This window comes from Kogia breviceps, chromosome 4, assembly GCF_026419965.1.
Source record: "Kogia breviceps isolate mKogBre1 chromosome 4, mKogBre1 haplotype 1, whole genome shotgun sequence".
Taxonomy (NCBI): domain Eukaryota; kingdom Metazoa; phylum Chordata; class Mammalia; order Artiodactyla; family Physeteridae; genus Kogia; species Kogia breviceps.
Window position 1 is genome coordinate 1,093,511 of NC_081313.1, and position 4,912 is coordinate 1,098,422.

Sequence of the window (4,912 nt, forward strand, 5' to 3'; positions counted from 1 at the left end):
GGCTCGGCCGGGGCCGCGCCCCACAGACGTGGATGCTGGGAGCTCTCTGCGGAGGATGTTGCTGGGACCCGAGCAAACACCGCGCGGGGAGGCCTGTCCACTCAATTTCTCCCAAATGCCATTTGCTCACTATCAAGTGGCAGTAACGTAGGTAACACGGCGGGCAAGCCACAGGCACTTGCCAAACAGCAGCTGCGACAACAGGGGGCGACAACGGTAGGTCAGCAGCAGTGCCTGTCCGTCACCCATTCCCAGACAACTCTCCTCCGAATCTCGCTCTGCAAACACGTTTCCCCACGAAACCGAGACAAAGCCCCAGCAGCACGCACGCCTTGCTGCAGGCAGGCCTGCGGGTGCCTCTGGTCCTGACTCTGGTGGCTCTGGGACCGCAACGTGGGCGTGTCCTGGACATCACTAAGCGACCCCAGAGTGGAAGGAAACAGCACAAGACAGGGTCAGAAACTCGAGACGGCCGTGTGTCGTTGACCAGGGATTAAGTCAGAGAAACAAGAGCGTAAGATCAGCTCCTCCAAAATCGGAGCCCACCTCCTGGGCGGGTGTCTCCGCGTGGGACAGGTGGGCGTCCGCCTCCCGAGGGAGGCCTTCCAGCCGCTCCCGGGGCCTGTGTGCGGCGGGCGCCTCCTGGCAGGCCGGGGTGGGTATAGTATCCACACCACTTAAACCAGACATTCCATGGACGCACTTCGGGAACTTCCTGTGGCCGCAGAGGAGATGGGGCGCGTTTCTTAGCCGTCGTCATCACTGAGGATGCAGTGAGCGGAGCGCGGGGGCCCCACGACGAAGTGGCTGTGCTCTGTCCCGGTCTCACCACATCTGTCCAACCTGGGGGCCGTGGTTTCAGGCAGGGAACTCGGCTCCGGGGGCTCCTAAGCATCACGTCGCCCTCCACTCTGGATTTCCAGGTGAGATGGATCTCGATGCTGGTGGTAGAGAAAAGCCAGCCAGGCCCTGGCCAGAGAGGGAACCTCAGCCGCTGCCGGGTGTGAGCCGGGTGCCTCCAGGCAGTGGCTCCTTTTGGGGTCACACTAGGCCCCTGGGGGGGGCGGTGGCTGGGCTTGGCCTTCACCTTCTGACCCCAAGAGCAGCCCCTGCTCCCCCAGGGAGGCCCCAGAGGATGTGGCCAGGGAACCTGGTGCACAGCCACGGCTGCCACGTGGAGGGCGAACCTCCTCCATCCTCAGGACGTGGGTCCTCGCAGGCCAGCCTCAGCCTGTGGACTTGACACCAGCACGGTCCCCTCACCTGCCCCACCGAAGCTTCTGGCAAACCCACAGCTTGGATTTCCCGGTTCCCAGGGAGGCAGGGGGGTCCTGGGGGCAAAACTGAAGGAGGCATTTCATCACTTTCTGGGCCAAGGGGTGAGCCTGGGGCCTCACGCCTCCTTCAGGCTGGCCAGCTGTTTCCTGTGTTAAAACCACACACACAACAAACTGTATTAGCTGGCGGACTCATCGACCAAACTCCCACCCAAAGGAGACTGTGCCCCTAGTACCCCTACCACTTCCCCGACTCTTTAGCTTTCCAACGACCTCCCCATCCCTGTCCTGGAAGAGCTGCGTCCCCGCCCTGGCGCTGGGGAGGCGTCTCCTCACGCAGACCCCCAAGAACATTGGACGGAGCCCCCCACGCTCGAGTGCGGAGCCGCTGGGCAGACACGGGCAGGGAGACGGGTCACGCCCCGGGAGCGTGAACGCTGAGCGTGCAACCCGCCGGCCTGGGACGGAGGGAGGGAGGCGTGCGCGGCCCAGCCCGGAGCCAGAGCCACATCTGGAAGTCCTGCAGGGCCCGGAGGGGGTGGTGACTGGGGACGGGCCATTCTCTGCAGGGGCAGGTGCCAGGCACCCGAGTGTGCGGTGCTGGGCAGCATCCACCCGACCCTGGGGCTCGTCTCCAAGGGCTCAGCTCCGAGGGCGTCAGATGTTCCCGGTGGCTGGACGAGAGGCAGGAAGCGGCGAGTGAGGGCGGGGCACGCGGAGGGTGGAGGCAGCCCGGGTCAGGCGGCCGAAGTCCCCAACCCCGGGGGCCGCGGTGCTGCTGTGTGTCAGCCTGGGCCCAGACGGGCCCCGCCTAGGGGAGGCAGCAGGCTGTCGGCTCTCAGGCCTCACAGGTAGCCACCTGCCACCGTGGGCTCAGGTTCCGTCACCTGGAATAGAACTCATTTACAGAGAACTTAGATTTGCTATTGAGAATACGCAAGAAACCGCACGCGTGTGGTAACAGGCAAAGGTCCCAGTCCCCAAGCGGTCCAGACTGTGGCCAGGCAGGAGGAGGAGCAAAAAGGCCATACGTGCTCCCCTAGTGGCTCCCTGGGGACGCCCCCCCCCCCGGCCTGTGCCACCGAGCAGGACCGTCCACCGGGTGGCCTGGCCGGACCTGCTGGTCAGGGTGTGACCGCTCTCACGGGAACGCGGAGAACCCTGAGGACCCAGAGGTCTTCCCTGAGGCGCCGTAGGCGGACGACGGCAGGAGGTGCAGGTGACCGAGGACGCGCTCAGGCAGGAGGACATGGCGGTGAGGACGGGATCCCGGGGCAGGACGCGTCTCAGACTTCAGGTGCCGCGCGACCCGACGGCCGGTGAGCGGGTGGTTCAGGCCAGTGTGTCCTCGGGTCACCGGAGACTCGCCCGGCTTCCCTGCGGCGGGGAGACCGGCGCAGAGGCGGGTGTCGCCCTGGGTTCTCCCCGTCTCTCTCTCACTGGGGTTCAGAGATCCCACTTGCTAAGCGGTCGCCCCCTCGGGCAGCAGAGGTCTTACTTTCCGGGGGCTGTCGCCGCCGCGGCCAGACGCGGGTGTGTGTCCGGACCGACGCTCTGCAGCTCACGGTGCGCGAAGGTCACCCCGGGGCACAGCTCTCCGCGCCTGGCCTCCTCCCCGCGGCTCCAAAGCGCCCGCCTCGCCCGTGGCCACGGCTCACGGCCGCTCGAGCCGTCTCTGTGAGTTCAAATGCCTCTCACGGGCTCTGCTGAGCTGGGGGGCAGTCGAGGGGCAGATGGCGGGTCACACACGCTTCCCCTTCTGGCGCTGGAGGCCAGCGCCCTGCCGCCCCTGCCCGGCCCCGCGAGCCCCCGCGCCTCCAGCAGCGTGTGCCGGCTGCTCCTGGATCCTCCGTACTGACCCCTCCTCCCCAGCCCGGCCTGGGGAGAGCCCTGCTGTCTCTCAGCCCGGGTGACCACAGGACCTCTCAGGGCCGCCCTCGGCTCCCCCCGGCCCAGCCCCCGCCAGGAGCTGCGGCCGCCCTCCGCCCGGAGCGCACGTGGGACCGGCCCCTCCCCGCGCCAGCCGCAGCTCTGCCCCCCGCCTCCAGCCACTCTCCCCGCCTCACGGGGATTCTTCTGCCCCTTGGGGCTCCCTGCGCTGTCTCCCACCCGCTGTTACTCTCTGCCTGGAGCATCCCCCCCACGCCCTGCTGGCAGGGTCTCCCCGGCCGCGAATGCAGCTGAGGGGGCTCCAGCCCCGCCCGAGAGGGAGGGGACGCTGATCCAGGGCTGCCGGTGGGGTCGTGTTAGCTCCTCCCACTCTTAGGCCCCAGCTCACGCGAGAGCTCCCCGCAGTAACCCGAGCAAAGACCAGGTTAGAGTCCTCGTGGAGCGCAGAGGACTCAGGAGAACTGTGGCCGAAAATAAAATAACTTACGTGTGTAGATACAGAAGAACTCCAGAGATCAAGTTCAGGAACTGCAGGGGGGAGAGGGAGAGGCGGAGCTGAGGGTGAGGGAGGAGTGGGGGGGGGCGCGGAGAACAGATCCAGCCTCCCGGAGGACCCGATACCCTCACTTGAGAGCTGCGCAAATCTGGAACTTAAAAAAGGGTTTTTTTTTTTTTTTTTTTTTTTTTTTCTTAAATGGGCAGATGTTTCCAGTAGCTGAGACTTGGGAGAAAGAAATCGATGCTCAGCCACCCTCCCTTCCCTGGTTTCTAACGGCGTCTCCAGGCTGGGGTCGTGCCAGCAGCATCGGGCAGTGACGACAAGGTCTGATTTCTCAGTGGAGCTAAACCAGAGCTCAAATGCGGAAAAGAGAAAAAGAAAAAGCCTGTTTGGGCGGGGAGAATAACACCCCCGCACACAGTCAGTAACTACACCAAACAGTAAAGCCAACAGCAAAATCTGCACTTCACAATAGTAAAGGATCCAAATCAAATTCTGAAAGTACTGAGAAACGAAAAGCCAAATAAAACCCTTCCAATGAAAAGTATTACAGTATCAAACTAAGAATTATTATTGGAATCTTATGAATTGCAATTCTTAATCGGCAAGTTGCACTGAAAGTTTCTGGAGAGGGATGAAGCCTTTCCTCACGGAGGGTCCCATGGCTTGGGGCCACATGGAAGGTTCTTGATGAAGATGTGCTGTGAGCGACTGTGAGCTGGACATCTGTTTCCTTTCTCTCCTTCCGTGTGAGCAGCAGAGCCCCGTACACAGCTGAAAGGCGGCATTTCTCCTCCTCCTTTGTATCTAGGGGCAGCCTCTGGCAAGCAGGCAAAATTTGCTGAGTGAATTGAGGAGAGCTGCTTAAAAGGATGAGAGGGACAAGGACAAGGGGCAGCTGGTGTTCGGTTTGTGCTCCATCCCTTCCCTGTCTGACTGCCTGGAATGTTGGACATAATAGCTGGAGCTCCAGCCACCATATTGTGCCATGAGGTTGCCATTAGAAAGGAAATCAAGCACCAAGAATTACGGGCGATGAGAGAGCAGAAAGAGACAGGGAAACTCAAACACACAGAGCTGCCATAACTGCCATAACAGCCCACAGTGCCTTCTGATGGCCTTCCTCGATGTATGTAGGCAAAATACTGTGTATTTTTTTTAAACCACTGCTCTTCCCAGCCCTTATCTCTTGCAGTGGACATAATATACTGCTGATTGCATATCGTCAGGTGATCAGGCAGGATTA

At 62.0% G+C, this 4,912-nt stretch overlaps 1 long non-coding RNA gene across 1 annotated transcript; it reads right to left on the reverse strand.

The window, feature by feature from the left end:
* Positions 1–458: 458 nt before the first annotated feature.
* Positions 459–3,170, reverse strand: LOC136793968 (uncharacterized). Its single transcript, XR_010840074.1, has 2 exons — positions 1,264–3,170; positions 459–941 (listed from the first exon to the last, which is right to left on the reverse strand). It is a non-coding gene; the product is annotated as an uncharacterized lncRNA (long non-coding RNA).
* Between the last annotated feature and the right edge of the window lie 1,742 nt (positions 3,171–4,912).